General features: G+C 46.0%; 1 long non-coding RNA gene across 1 annotated transcript in view; it reads right to left on the reverse strand.

The window, feature by feature from the left end:
• LOC135916473 (uncharacterized) overlaps nucleotides 1-16,359 on the reverse strand; it is a 744,131-nt gene that overhangs the window by 519,607 nt on the left and 208,165 nt on the right. The window contains exon 2 of the long non-coding RNA XR_011507319.1: nucleotides 13,952-14,017. This is a non-coding gene — a long non-coding RNA (uncharacterized lncRNA). The remainder of the gene's footprint in view (nucleotides 1-13,951; nucleotides 14,018-16,359) is intronic.

Below are 16,359 nucleotides of genomic sequence, written 5' to 3' on the forward strand. Positions count from 1 at the left end.
ACATCGAAACGATCTACCGTCACAGAAGAAGGCCGTGCAAGCGCTATTGCGCTTTTTGCGTTCTACCGGCCTGTGTGAACGACTTTAACTGGAACGCCTTTTGTGTGTGTACCTCCATGTGTGCGTGGGTTTTTTTTTTAGCGTTTTCCTCTCTGTCATCTTTGTAACCCCTATCCCCCATCCCCAGTGTAGGGTAGCAAACCGGAGACTCATATCTGGTTAATTTCCCTGCCTTTCCTCTTCATTCTCTCTCTCTCTGTCAAAAGCCTTCCATCTCCATTGAGCTGACACAGACACTCGCGTTACCTACCCTCACCAGTAGGCGCAAAAAATCGAATGTTCTTTTTCTTCACAAATTATTACATGGAAGGATCTGCTGCTCACACTTGCTCACTAATGAGCGCTTTTACATTCCGCAGAAAGGCACAAGGAAACAGTGCGCCTTTCAGCCTTCAGGTTTTTGTGACCCTCTATCCAGAGTACAGGCTACATATAACGCCCGTGCAGACTGCCTGGATACCTTCATGTCTGATTTTAATATTTTCCTAAAGGAGTTGCAGAGATATTCCAATAACTGAACAAAAACTTATATCTGTTGTGCGTTCCGTCATTCTGTAATCCTTTTTTTCTGTTTTTCCACTTTTGCTTTGTATTCTCTTCATGTACACATTTTATGCGCTGTTAAAATTTGTATTCGCAAAATTCTTTTTTTTTTACGTTTGCGCGCGTGTATGTGTGCACGTGTGTCTGTGTGTGTGAGCTCGCATTGTTCTTCATGTGCATTGTTTCGCCGAGTGCGCCAGCACAAAGACCCTCCATGTTGATCCTGGACCCTTTAATGAACATCTTTGATTGATTGATTGATTGATTGATTGATTGATTGATTGATTGATTGATTGATTGATTGATTGATTGATTGATTGATTGATTGATTGATTGATTGATTGATTGATTGATTGATTGATATTTCTTTTTTTATGATTTGTTACGAATGCAAAGCTACTGAGGGAATAAAAACAGGAACAGCGCAGCACAGGACGAGCAAGTAAAGAGCACAGGACAGAAAGTATGACCGCAGAAAATACATCGCTGTTAGAAAGGCAACTGCTCTGGTCTTTTAATTCCGGTATAGCACGCAGGAAAAAAAATATATTCCTTACATAAGCTACAACATTGTCTGCAAGGCGGATCACTGTATATAGGAGAAGTCTAAAGTCACGCTGTGGTCAGTTTTCTTCTGCAGTGATACAGGCTTCGTCATGTTGATTTGACATTTTCATTTTTTGTTAGCTTTCCGCAAGTCATAACTTCAGTATGAAATTAGGCATCAGCATGCAGGTCCATTTCATGCTGATAGCGCAGCAGTGACTTTTAGAATGTGATGTCCATAATCCATCATTCATAGTCTTCACCGTTCAGCGTCAGTCAACGACAATAGTCTTCAGGTGCACAAGATGGTCTGTGCTGGCCACTGTGAGAGTTGCATACACGTGCCCGTATCATACGTCCGACCATAGGCTGCCTCCGTCTTGCAACAGAAAACGAATGTCAGAGTCACAGCGCTGTATGCGAGCCATGTCGATCAGAAAATTTGGTCATTGGCGAAGCCAAACTGAACAATTTGGCGTCTCGTATTGCTTTAGAGTACCCTTCGGAACACTTGTTCAAAAAGGCGTTTACTAGCCTGCAACAATGTTTTTGTTCCAGTGGCGTTTACGAGTTAGCTACGGAACTCTTGTTCACAATAGCGTTTGCGCGTTCACGATGATGTTTCCAATTGTACGTAGAACAGTTGTTCGTGCTGGCGTTCAGCGATACCTATGGAGCTCTTGTTCGCAATAACATTCCGAGTTCTCTAGGGGACACTTGTTGAGCTAGCGAATAACCGTTGCGCCCGGGCTGCTGGATACGTCCGAACACACTTTTAACTTCGTCAGGGACCCAATATTATAGTCAACGTTCATTTTACCTGACCGGACCAGGGTTTCACCCGAGCCCTCGGCTAAATTTGAACCACTTTCAGTTGCAAGAATTCTAAGGCACCGACTAAAGCATGAATGTGGGATAATTTCCTAATTTAACTTTACTAGGAATTGTGCTGTCTGGAATAGGAAAAGAAGGCTTTCCTTGCCGCCAACCCAAATCACCTTCGCCAGCAGAAAAACAAAAGTGAGTTAAACTGTCATACTCTCTGAACGGAGCATGTCACAGTCGCAAGCGTGTAATAAGAAGAAAGTCCACACCTATATTTTCACTTTTTTAACCAACTCTTCACCCTTTCCTTCCTTATTTCATTTCGTCCCGGCAACGCTCTCACTTTGGAAAAGAAGCTGCTGCTACAGAATACGTTCGATACAGCATTACTCGCCGCTTTTTTGCATTTTGAGCGGAAGCGCTCCCGAAGGGCATGCGATAGCAAGAAACGGTACGCACCTCTCGGTGACTTAGAGCGCTGTACCGAGTAATGCGTGACGCTCCCTTTCCCTCCCTTTCTCTATCCCTCTCTTCTGTGCACGGAAAAGTCGTTTCTTGCAGCAGTAGGAAGAGAATGCCATGGATACAAGGGAACGAAAACGTAGCAGTGGTGCTTTTATGCAATCCTAAGCGTTCATGAAAACTATATAGCTGCGACGTGCTATAAATATACCCCCCGGACGCCCCACCCAAGTCCGTCATGCAGATTTTTTCGCTCAGTTCCCCGCCCACGGTTACGAAACGAGCGTTTTCTCTTCGCTGTGCTTCTTTTTTTCTTGGTCGTCTCATCTTTTGGTGCTGCGATCCGTGTCATCTTTATGGCACGCTCGTCATAATCTGTTTCCCTCCACTGAACACTTGTCTTTCTTTTTTTCAGTTCTCGCACCTAGTGAGCTGTTATGTTTTGTCTATCTTTTGTTTCAATCAAGAGAAGAAGGGAGAACAATGCGCCTGCGCATAACAGCGCCTCGTTTATCGCTCGCAGGCCGTGGTGAGTCGATGATATGCGACTCCATTCGCCGTGCCCGCCGCCGAGCGCACGCGGCCCCTTAAACGGGCAATGCGACGACGGCTTCGGTCCGGAAGCTTTTTTTCCTTTAACGGCCGCCGTTGTCGTCGGCAGCGACCGCGTCGTCGCAAAAAAAGAGTATGCCGCCTCCGTAATGTGCGCATAAAAGCGTTTCTTCGTCGCCTTTTTCTAGGAAAGAGACGATGAATAACAGCGGCAGAGGCATCTTCGCTGCGCGTGGTCTGTATAAAGGTGCCCGCTTGGAAAAAAAAAAATATGGGATACACGGCATCGCGGCAAGCGCTAGAGCCGTTTCACACTCGACAACTGTTTTCACGTTTCACTTAACGTGGTGCCGGGGTTGAAACTTTGTGTCACTTTTACAAACGCCACTCCTTTCGATTACGACATTAGGTTATACTTAGTGCTCGCACTGGCTAGTGGAGCCTCCTGTCTGAAGCTTCTTGTCTGTACCATTTGCCTCCGAGATCTGCAACTGCGCAAAATGTAACTTGCAATAACAAATTATCCTTGTGTTCGCACTGGTTTGTGTCATCTGTTTGAGCCTGTTGTGTGTCACATCGCCTAATAAGAAAAAAAAGACGGAAATACCAGATATGGCGGGCAAGGTCACTGCACCAACATTCGGAGCCAACAGTCGCCATTCGCGGAATTCTTGCTAGGTGATGCCAAAATACCACATTGCAGCAACCATGTAGGCTTAACCAAGACGCTTAATGCCTGCGACTTGCTAAAGCAAGGTCGTCCACCTGACCAGAAGCGCTGATCGATGAGCAAGTGATTCCGCGGACTCAAACACAATAGAAACGCGAACTTTATTTTGATACTTACGTGATACCGCTACTACGGGATCTTTAAGGAAACAAAGTTATGTGATGTGATGTTTTATGCGAATCTGCTGTAATATTTTTTCTTGTATATTCGTTCAAATACCGTTTTCAGTATATATTTCAATCTATGTGACAAATTCTGCCTTCAAGCATTACTAGCCAGACTTGCAATGAAGTTCTTCACCTGTTATGTGCACCGCCTCCGTGGGAAAAAAAAGAACAAGAGATTCCCCTAGCGCTAAAGAGACATTCTGCACTGCTCCCACGCAGATTTCTACAGCTATCCGTAGTCCCCGGACTCGTTATAATATTATATTTTATACAATACTGAAACCAAGCTAATGGGCCTATTATTTTTTCTCTTTAACGTCTCTCTTCTTGTGGATTAGTATAATGTTGGCATTCTTCCAATTATTTGATACACTTGAAATCGTGAGGCATTGGGTATACAGGGTCTTTGATTAAATCGACTGTTATTCCATCTTCTACAGCTACTTTTGCCCGGATCACTTCTCTTCTAACTTCATCACTTGTTATAGAAGGAACCTCTGAAACCTGTTCATTACTACTTCGAATAGAGGTATCGTGGCTGCTTTGGGTACTGTACAGGTCAGTATAGAATTCTTCAGCTTCTTTTACTATATCTAAGAAATTGCTGGTGATACTACCCTGCCTATCTTTCAGTCCGTACATGTTGGCCTGTCCTATGCAAAGGTTCCTTCTCACTGATTTCAGGCTGCGTCCATATTTTACTGCTTCCTCAGTCTTTCTCACGGGATAATATCAAACATCTTATACTATCTCCTTGTTGATCAGTTTTGACAGTTCCGCAAATTCTGGCTGATCGCTTGAGTTGGACACTTTCATGCTTTCTTCCTTTGTTACTTGGGAGAGCTTACCTACTGGTTGCCTTGGTGCCTTACCTCTCACTTCAGTTGCACCTTCTATTGTGCTTTGGCGTCTGCCAATTAGGCGGAAGCCACGGGTTGATTATTACAGCTATACATAAACTGTAGTGTCCGCAAGAATCCGCCTCTGAGGTACCGACTGTGGTGTAATTTATTCTTTTTCCTCTTCTTACGAATAGGTCCTCCCAAGGTTTTGGAATGCACAAAGGACTTGTTGAGCGGAAATACGGAAAGAAGAACAACATGTTCGGTGGAAAGGAAAAAAGAAACCGAAAAGCTGGTGGAACAGGGAGATACAAGAAGCGATCCACAAACGACAGAAAGCATCCCAAGAGCACAGGCAGGGAAAGAAGGCGCAGTTGCCGCAGGATGAAGTAGCCAGTAAATGGGAAATATACCGGGAGAAAACGCCTATGGTTCAAATACTGATGCAAGCCAAGAGAAGAGGTTAAAGTGAACGTTGGTTGTCAGAAATACGTGAGAGAAAGAAGGCCCCACCTAGAAAATTTGGAACCACATAAAATTATTAGGTAGGAAGTCAACAACAATGCAACAACATATTCTACACGAAGATGAAAGCAAATTGGAAGGGAAAGGGGGCATTCAATTATATCCGAAAGATAACCGCCCAATCTTTCCAAGGCAATGACGAGGTTGTATTTGAAGAAAAAAAATAGCATGAAAGAGAACCAGACAAGAATGAGCTGGTGCTGACAAATTTCAACTGGAAGAAAGCCGAAGAGAAAATTTCTAAGAGCACAGCCACAGGGCTAGACGAGGTTCCCATTAGGCTGATTAATTAACTAGGACCAGAAAGTAAGGAAGCTCTGGTGAAAACATTGGAAAAAAACTTTAAAAGATAGACGAATACCAGACAGTTGGCGACAAAGTAGAACGAATTTAATTTATAAAGGTAAGGGGGACAAAGACAGAATTCACTCGTATAGACCGTTGACCATTGCATAGGTAATATTCAGGCTAGCAATGTAGACAATCAAATTAAAGCTGCAAACATGGGCAGAAAATAATGGCATTTTGCGAGAACTTCAGAATGGCTTCAGAATAGGTAGGCGTTTGGATGATAGCTTATTTCTTCTTACTCAGTGTATCGAAATAACAAGAGTAGAAAGCAGACCATTATATGTGGCCTTTTCAGACATTACAGGAGCGCATGACAACGCAGACCGCAACATATTGTGGGATATTGTGGAAGGGGAAGGCTTAGGTGACGACTGTGTACAGCTTTTGAGAGAGATTTACTTATAAAACACCGCTTTCGTTGAATGGCAAGGGATGAGAAGCGAGGAGAAAGTTGATATCAACAAGGGGCTGAGGCAGGGGTGCCCTTTATCCCCACTGCTGTTTATGATGTACATGGTGAGGGTGGAGAGGGCGCTAGAGGGAAATAATACCGGGTTTAATCTCTCATGCAGACAGGCGGGTACAGTAGTAGAGCAGCAGCTTCTAGATTTATTTTATGCGGGCGACATTGTCTTGTTAGCTAACAAGCAAAGTGATTTGGAACGTCTGGCTGATATCTGCGGACACGAAGGCGAGAACTTAGGTTTTAAATTTAGCGTTAGAAAATCAGGTGTTATGGTATTCAATGAAAATAGTGAGCAGGCCGTGGCAATACAGGGCCAGGAAATACCTCGGGTAAAGGAATATAAATACCTTGGTATATGGATAAACGAAGGCAATAGATATATGGAAACACAGGAAAAAACAATAACAGTAAAGGGGAAGAGAAATGCAGCCCTAATGAAGCACAGAGCGCTATGGGGATACAATAGGTGCGAGTTGTTCCGGGATATGTTGAAAGGTGTAATGGTACCAGGATATACTTTTGGAAATGCGGTTGTTTGCTTGAAATCAGGGATACAATCAGGACTTGATGGGAACCAAAGGTCAGTGGGTCGCCTCGCACTGGGCGCTCACGGGAAGACTACAAATGAAGCTGTGCAGGGTGATATGGGCTGGACTAGTTTTGAAGTGAGGGAAGCTGACAATAAAATTGATTATGAAGGACCACTGAGGAATATGGAAGAAAGTAAATGGTCCGTGAGAGTGTTGAGGTATCTGTACCGGAAGAACATCGATTCACAGTGGAGGAAAAAAACTAGGAAGCTTACCAGCAAGCATGTGGCCTGTAGTGTGGGCAATACAGCAACAAAGAACGTCAAGTGGAAAGTCAGAGAGGCTGAAGTAATCTCATGGGTGGCGGCAATGGAAAAAAAACCTGCCATGAGTAACTACTCATGAGGAAAAAACGAAATCAGTAAAGAAACAGTTTATAAAAACTCAAAGAGAAGCTCATTACTTTTCCAAGCGAGATCAGGATGCCTTAGAACACGCACCTGTAAAGTGAGATATAAGAAGGAAGAAGAAGCATGTGCTTGCTGCGGTAAAGCTTGGGAAACGATGGAGCATGTTTTATTAGAATGTGAAGACATCTACCCAGTGGTCGATTTAGGCACCACTGGCCTCGTTGAAGCCCTTCGCTTCAGCGAGAGCAGGGCAAAAATAAACATGTCTCCAATAGAAATTAGTAAGAGGCGATTGGAAGATTGGTAGAAGAAAAATATGGAAACGACAAGAAATGGAGACGTACAAAAGCAAAGTTCGCAATAGGGGGTCAGAAAATTTGGTTGTGGGAGTTCATAGTGGTTTTTTTTCTTTCTTAAGTTAGGTAGGACATTCGGCAGTATAATAGCAAGAGCTGGGTGGCGCAACCCACCGCCCCTTTGCAAAGGGGACGCTCATAAAATCCATCCATCCATCCGCTTAAAATCGGGTAGCCTGTCGGGGCTAGGAGTTAAGCAGAGATCGGTGGGCCGGTTAGCTTCGGGAGCACACGGCAAAACCACAAAGAGGCAGTGCAGGGTGACATGGGTAGGGATTCGTTTGAACTTGGAAAAGCGCCGAGCAATATTAGTTTTGAAGAAAGACCCAGGAATATGGATCAAAATAAATGAGTGGCTAAAGCGCACAAGTATCTGTAGCGGAAAAGCGTGGACACAGAATGGAGGGAAGATGTCAGGAAACTTGGCAACCAAGTACATGGTAACTGAAAGTGTAAATTGACAACCGAAGTCGTCAGAAATAAAGCGAGAGAAAAAGAGGCAGTGAATTATGCAAAGAATGAAAACAAAAAAAAAACCTTGGAAATTTATAAGAATATGAAGAAGTAAATTAGAAGGGAAAATATGTACGATAACACGAAGGGAAGTGCCTTGCCGTTTGAGGCTCGATCCGGTTGCTTCAGGACGAAAATAAAAGAAAAGATTAAAGAGATGTATACAAAAATGATAAAATGAAAGACATGTATAGCATGCCTGAGTAACTCAAGCAAGCTAGGTGACTATTTGTCACTGCCCCCTTTTAAAGGGGATGCCGATAAATCGTCATCATCGTAACCGCAGCAGTGGTGGCGTCATCCGTGCGGAGGCAAGAAAACAAAGAACCGGAAAGCACGCCTTCGCACATCCGCGGCAGCGACGGCGGCATCTACGATGCCTGTATAAAGCCTTCCCTGTCACTTTGTGCGGACATTCAATAAACGAAAACTTGTGTTTCGTCTGTTTATGCACTCACACAAAGCTTCGCTGTATTTCCAACTGGTTAGATCTGATGCATTACATTATCGCAAATGCTTGAATGGGTACCCACTGCTTTCAAACTTTTGCGGCTTGCCAAAATGCAATGCCGATGGCGGTTCCTTGATTGCGATGAGCTGTTCGTTGGAGCGCAATGAAAGACGTCAAACAAAGAAGCAAAACAAAGAAAGAGAGAGAGAGAGAGATAAAAATAAACCACAGGAGCGAAACTTCCCGACTCCGCACCGCGCTCGAAGGCCGACCTCGGTTGTTGCATCGACGGCAAAGAGGTGTGTCTGTGGACGTCCTATTCGAGCCGTTGTCTTCACCACTCCGGAGCACTTGCTCTCTCGCTAACCTAGCATGGATAAGAGGAGGTGGGAAATGGGGATCGCGAGGGAGGAGTGTGTAAGTTCTCCGTCTTTCTAGTATGTGCAAAGCGTACGCCTCGTTTGTCACTGTCAGCTCCGGGACCCGCAGCCCGTCTTCTAGCCACAGAGAGAGAAAAGACAGAACAGTGTACGAGAGTAGTTGGCTCGAGGAAGAGAGAGAGAGGTGGTCTGCAGAGGGACCCCGCCCACGTATCTTTGGAAGGACCACTCCGGCGTTACAATATAGCAGCGCAGACAGAATAGCTTGCAGCCCTTTTTTGCTTCTTTCTTTTCTTTCTGTTCTCCCACTCTCTAGCACTTGCGAACTGCCGTTAGCCTGCTTATCGAGTGCGCGATATCAAGGCCTCGTTTTTATCCAGGAACTACGCCGCCCCTGCGGGAGACCATGCACCACGTCTCGTCAGAGACAGGAAAAGTCAGTTCCTTCACCGCCCTCATTTTTCTTCTTTTGTTTAATTTTCTCCCCACTCCCGAGAACCGATCAACATTTCCACTTGCCGTAAAACTACAGCTTGAACCAAGTCGTGATGGAGAAGCGGAACAGTGGCGGGTGGAGGGGGAACCGAAGAGTGTATTGGTTGTATGTAGGCTATCGGAGAGCGATTAAGAAAACATCTCTCAAGCGCTGTTTTCTTAATGTGTGATAGCATTGGGTGGGGAAGCCAGTTTTTTCGCGGTTGGGTACCGCTTTACGACATCGTTCCTAACTTACTTCAAAAGGTGTGGTTAAACTTCCTTGCAGCCGGCAAATCGGAAAACAGTCGAGCTGCAGATAAGCAAGAAGGAAAAGGAAAAAGACAGACAAGGGTGCGTATTTCTCCAAGTGCCCTCGCGCGATTTCCGAAGCTCACAACTTCATAACTCGGCAACGCAGTTAGATACCACTGTACCGTATGAATGAACTGGAAGAACTCTGAACGTTGAGGCACCGCTAATTTCTTTTTGTCTGTTTCTAATTTCTTTATTTCTTAATTTTATTCCTCGACCCCCACTTTCCCTGCGTAGGGTAGCACATTGGACGAGTGTCGGACGAGTGGACGAGTGCCTTTTTTTTCCTTCCCTTCTCCTACCCTTACGCCCATACGTGTTGTTCTCTTGTTTAACTAACGTTTCATGTACTTGCACTGTTAGGTGTTCACAAGGATTTAAAACCTATCCCGCCCCCACAAAACAGCTAAGGGTGACTAGAAAAGCTTTCAACGAAAGGGGTTTATCTGCGTGCGTGCGCGCAAAGAGACCACGTCCTCCTGTTTCAGCGAAGCAACGCGCCGTATTCACATACATCTGGCCACTCTGAGCCAGGAATTGATCGAGCGACGCACGCCGTAATTTTTCGGGAACGCTTAATGAACTCTATACTGGTCGGCTGTTGTTGCTGCATTCCCCCCCAGATCATCGAGACATGCAGTGCCGGTCGCCACCGATGTATACATAATGGTATTGACGCATGCCTCAGGGCGGCAGTCGCAATTAGCCAGCCAGTTGTGTTCCGACGTACGTTCTGCATATAGTGCCTGTTGCTTGCTTTCTTCTGATGATTCAGGTCCGGGTCTATTTCCGTCTCTCAGGTGCGTGCTCGTACTTGTGCGCGTGCGTGGAGGGAAGGGAAGGAGGGGGGGGGGGGGCGCTCATGTCAGATAGGGTGATGTGTGATGTATTCTTAAAATGTCCCACGAATATTAACCTCTCATGCATGCAAACTTGTGTGCAGTGAAGCCAGTCGACATCCAGCAGGAGCTCTGCGCATTTCATGTTTATTTAGTCTTCCTTAGAGCTGTAACAATGTTTCACATGCCTGTATACCAACCCGCTCAGCTTTCAACAATAGTGGAGTGTACTGACGTGGTTGGGAGTATATGTATACGTGTGCATTTTATTTGTACACGTGTGGGTGGTTGCGATCCTGCCAGTTTCGCTCAACGCAATTTGTGAATGGCAAAAGCAAAAATGGCAGTTGCGTACATTCGCAACCTCTAGGCCACACTTGCTCCCCGTCAAATCACACAAACGCCTGCACTCGACCGTCCTTGAACGTTACTTAGACGCACTCTTTTCTTGCGCCATGATTTTGAAACTGTCGCACGAAGAGCAAATCTCGCCTTTCCTTGCGAAACCAGCTCGCTTGACTGATGACCAGCTTTTCACGTTCGGTCTATTTTTGCTACTTCCCTCTTCTTCTAGGCCACTTAGCGCCAGGTGTTTTGTGTGGCTCGAAACAGAACGAGGCCTAATAAGTTCGGCGTAAAACCAAAGCCGCCCATCATTCATTCTTTATTTATTTTTTCTTGGACTCTTGCTTGAATGCAGGAAAGGCTGAAGAGAGAAGAGTCGGCGCTTCCCGAATGCTCGTGCAGGTCTGCTGATTGCTGGTATTCAGAAGTGACGAAATTCTGAAAGTTTCGCAGGTTTTGCGGAGCTAACCAACTACACCCTCTACATAGGCAGGCTACGTTGAGTCTGCCTACGCGTACAGTCTCGGGCAAAAACGTGTCGTATTTTCCAAGTAGCACATGCATCGGCGCGAATATTATTAGTATCCGCTTATACTACGTGTTTTATTAAAGAAGATATGCAGACCCATCGCACGTGCTGGAATCTATTCGAAGCTAACCTTCGGTGAAGCGGGTAAATAAATGCTTTAGAACTAACGGCGATATGTACAACCTTGTTTACTTTCATGCTCGAAAACTGATCAGTGTACTTTAAAGATATCTGTGAACTGTTACTATATAATCATGTTAATGTACGAATCGTACGTAATGGAAATTGTGAACCCGCCGTGGTTACTCAGTGGCTATGGTGTTGGGCTGCTGAGCCCGAGGTCACGGGATCGAATCTCGGCCACGGCGGCCGCATTTCGTTGGAGGCGAAATGCCAAAACGCCCGTGTACTTAGATTTAGGTGGCCGTTAAAGAACCTCAGGGGGTTGAAATTTCCGGAGTCCTAACTACGGCGTGCCTCATAATTAGAAAGTGGATTTGGCCCGTAAATTCCCATAATTAAAAATGGAAATTGTGCATTCTGCAGAGAATTCGAGAACTCAGTCGTAAATACTTAACAATTTAGGTGCAGGTTAAAAAATCCCAGGTAGCCAAATTAATCAGCAGTTACCGACTACGGCGTGCCTCAGATTCTGGTTTTGGTACGTAAAAATGTGGGATTTAATTATTTTTTTATAGTGTACGCTCAGTGGGAAAATTCTGAATCTGACTTCCAGGCTAACACTGCCTGTTGGAACGCAACCAACAATGGTTAATTGCTGTAGAGCAGACAGTCGGGGGAATTAGAGTTGGTTCACCTTCAAAACCACGCGAAGCAATGGGACGTGCAGAAAATCAACAAAATGCAGAACGGTCCGTCCTTTCGAGTTGTTGCGAAGATGGATAGTTCATCCCCTTTAAGGCTGATGAGAGGTGGCAGGATACCGACGCAAAGAAGCCAGAGGGGCCGGATGAGAAAACTCGCAAAAAGCGGTGGTTTACAGTAAAACCAAACATCGCTGAAAGAATTGCCACCCCCACAATCCGGTGTGTGCTTCATTGAAAAGGGATAGCGATAATTCAATTCGCTCTGCGGTTCGCTGTGGAGAGCAGCACTCAAGCACACCCGCAACAGACATCGTGCTATGTCGTAGGTCTTCCCGTGGTCACGCGTTGCAGACACGCTTGTGTGACGCCGAGTGATACTGCACGCGACTGGACCTCCTACCTCTGTCCAAGTTTTTTCTTTGTACATGCGCAGTAAATCACGCGCGCTGTGTAAGGTCACAATGCTTGCAGCGCACCTGCTAAATGTGTGGCCTGGCCTCGCTGCTCAGTCTCAATGAGGAACACAAACACGGTGATCCCTTTCTTTTCACGGCGCTACAAAGTCTATCTCGCGGTTTTTTTTTTTTTTAGAGCGAATATCTATGCAAGAAACCGAGACCGAGCCTTTTCAGAAAGGTGGTGTGCATCCGAGAAAATGGGAATGCAATCCGTTCCAGCCACGGCTAGAGGTGGGACCTGATTCCAATCCCATCGCCGCAGCTCAAAGAATCCAATCCCCGCGGAGGCACAACACAAGGGGGCTGCCTCTCTACGCCACCGCTTCTGCCAAGTTTTGTAGTGAGCGCCCCCCCCCCTCATCTCGTTTCTCGCCTTGGCGTTTCGCGCGACCCCTTGAGGCATACCGCGGCGCGTTCGCGCCTGCCGTCTGTTACGCCTCACAGCGGCAGCCGAAGAAGAGCGGCGGGTGCTGATGCACAGTCCTACCAAATCTCGTGCGTGATTGTGTGCGCCTGCTTTTCCTTTAGGTAAGAGCGTTTATTTCGCCTCCGAGAGTCTCCATTTTACTTCCAAGGCGACATCTTACTCATGCGCTAGCTGCCAGCAGCTCTTCCTCGCCATATTGTTTCCAGTGAAAACATTTTGTCTACACTACCGTGAGCAACCACATTATCATTCTTTCTGCTCTTCCTGTTCGATAACTTTACAAGAAATATGGTTAAGACGTGGATGTACACGATATATGTCTTCATATATGAGAGAAAATTATCAGGTGAACTGACGGGTTGGGTTTTTTGTTAGCACGCACCGTACGCGTAACGAACCGACAATGAAGAGTAACAGAAGGCGATAGTGTACGTCGGAAAGGAACGTCCGAACATGGAGATATGCGTGGTTTGAAATCACTCGTCGAAACACCGCAACATTTTGCGCTGACATACATGTATTATACACAGTAACTGTTAGCCTTTTTATCAAACAGTAATGCGGGGATGCTGTCTGCGATGAGCGTATTTCCCGCAGAATAGGCCGGGCCGAAAGTGCTGCATGCCGTGGGTAGCCGGTGTCATCTATGATGCCAACCTCTCCAATAGAAATATTTAAAAAAAGGTTGGATTGGATTGGATTTCATTCTAATCCAATAAAAGAAAACATAACCCGTATTCATCTTCATCGCTGGCTTCAGGACTTAACATGTGTTATATATAACCTTTCTTATGGTTATCATCAATCAGCTGAATCAAGATAACCATATGACTGGCGAAAAGAGACCACTGTTACACACAGACACTAAGGAAGAGAACGTTCTAATATGAATATTCACGTTATTCCTTTTTTTCATTTATGCCATCAACAACTTATGCCGCTCTCTTGTTTCAACACCTTTTGCACTTTACAACCTCTGCATAACAGCCAACTCCACAGAGTGCTAGGCGCACAGTATAAAAGCTTACCTGAAAAGAAACAGATGCTATTCACCGTCAGGACGGTGACACTTCTCGTGCTTCGAAGCTGCTCCGCTGCAAAAGAAATGAAAACAATATAATGAACAAGTTTGTCAGTGAGAATGCAGTAAAACTATGCACAAAGACAAATCAATAAACAAGCAAAACAAAGCCATGTTTCTAAGGGGTGACACTCCTGTGAGAAAGCGTGGTGCCACCGCGTCCAAGTCGTCTCGTTCGTGTCTTCTTTCAGAGTGGAGCCTTTGTGCGCATCGCTCTGCCTGAGAGAGTGAAAACAAAACAGAAAAAATCGCACCAGCACCGCGAGTACGCAATATACTTTCATGTTTGTTTATTTTCGTCAAATATCTCGAGTGCGCAATGCCATCGCATCTCGCTCTCACCCATACAGGAGCTTCTCGGAGCGGGCGCAAGATTATTTCAGGGGATTGAGCCTTGAGAGATTGGCGTTCCCCTGCGCGCGGAGTTCTCCCTGGGAGCGCTGTCTCCGGCGTCTAATAAGCCCCGTGCGGCGTGCTCTGTGTTCAGTTCTTTTTCTTTTCTTTTTTTTCACATTCCTCGCGCGTACGGGTTTGCCATTCTCCGACCAGCTTCGTGCAACTGTTGGGATTGCATGCTGGCTGCGCTCGTCTCGTCTGAGGCGCACCCGCATGCATGCATGAGCACTACAGAGTTGTCTGGGCGGGATTGCATGTTATTAGCTTGCACGTTCGCGTTTTGAACGGAGGCACGTGGAACACGTATGTGTAGGTGTATGGGAATTGGAACCAACGGAAAGAAAAACGAATCCATCACGGATTCGCTTTGACATTATCTGTGCGACATCTCTTCGGGAAAAAGAAGTAAGCATGCGTCATCTGCCGCATCAGAAAGCATCTTACAACATCTCGTTGTGCGGGGCACTGTTGATGCTCGCAGTAAGATTTCACCAACCGCTCTGTGGAGCTGCATAGTCCTGGGCTCATGTTGATTCAAGAAAAGAACTGAGACAATCCACCTGTCGGCAGTCTTGGATACGAATTTTCTATTTTCGGTTACAAGCAACGTTCTGGAACTTCATTCTAGCGTGCTGTATTGCGGCAAAAGCCTTTATACTCCTCATCCCTTTCCAGCAAGGAGACACTCCTTCGTTTCGCTTCCCAGTCACCGCCTGTGTCATCAATCTTGTCGCGCGACGGGAACGAGTATTTCGCGGATTTACACAAACTATCCTTACATGTGTTCACGTGTTCGCCGAGAAGAATGACGACAAATGGGCTGAAAATTTGTCACGCCGAACTATAGTTCAAATTTTTCGCTCACCACTGAGTGATACTCACGTGAGAAATGAAAAAATACGAGCCCAATGCGATAGTGGTTAAAATTTTCCTTTCAGCTTCTTCCAAACCGGAACTACCACTAGAACTAGCATCGCTTTCGCAGCCCCGATCATGCTAGAGCTGAATGCGGCTGGATAAGGATTCTATGTTCTGCTCTTTCCTACTCGATGAACGCAGTTCTGCAATCTGCGTGCGAATAAAGACGCGTAAGAGCATAGGAAACCGGATCTACCTTGCATAAGTCTAAAAACTACATTTTCGTGTAGACAATCACCTGACAATACTCACATTCTTTTCTCTTCTAGGTCGGTGCAACCTGATTAGGTTTCCGAGATGTGGGTTCTCTGCTTACCTCATACTAGCACTGCCGCTCTACGCGCACTGCGGCTTGCAAATTGCGCATTCCCAAATCTGCCTTATGTTCGTAGCTGATGGTGCCTCTTACAGTTCTATGCACAATAAGAAACAGCGTTCACTGGCACGAATGAACGAGGTACACGTTTTGTAGAAGCCCTCATTTGCCAAACCTGCCAATATAGGCGTATTGCCTCGTTAAACATATTTTCATACCCCACCGCACAAAGCGGGCCTGCATATATATAGTTGCCCTCCGACTGATCGAAAATTCGCTCAGGCGCGCTTGCTGGGTGAACGCGCTCGGCGCTCGGTAGTGTTACCGTTTTACTGAGAAGCTCCTCGAGGCGACACGGTTCTGTACAGGAGTGAGCAACACACACAAGGCAAAACCCGACCTAAATTCTTGCGCTCGCGCAAACTGTTCACAATTCGCGAACAAAAAACACGTTTCAGTGGATCTTCCACCGTGCCGTCAACAGAGGTGCCCGGGGAGGTTGAAAGTTTTCGGAGGCACCACCTGCTCGTGTCGTGATGTGCGCGAGCATCGCCGGACAGCCACTGTGCTCTTATCGGATTTCCATACTTATGTCCCACCTCCACGTGCTATAGAAGCGGTGAGAGACCGTGGGTGCGTCACGGTCTCGCGCCGGCTTCGATCAGCGCGCCTATAAGCCCTTTCAACCGCTGAAAGCGCGTTCCAGGACAGCAGGGGCGCGAGTT

Source organism: Dermacentor albipictus, chromosome 7 (genome assembly GCF_038994185.2).
Source record: "Dermacentor albipictus isolate Rhodes 1998 colony chromosome 7, USDA_Dalb.pri_finalv2, whole genome shotgun sequence".
NCBI lineage: Eukaryota > Metazoa > Arthropoda > Arachnida > Ixodida > Ixodidae > Dermacentor > Dermacentor albipictus.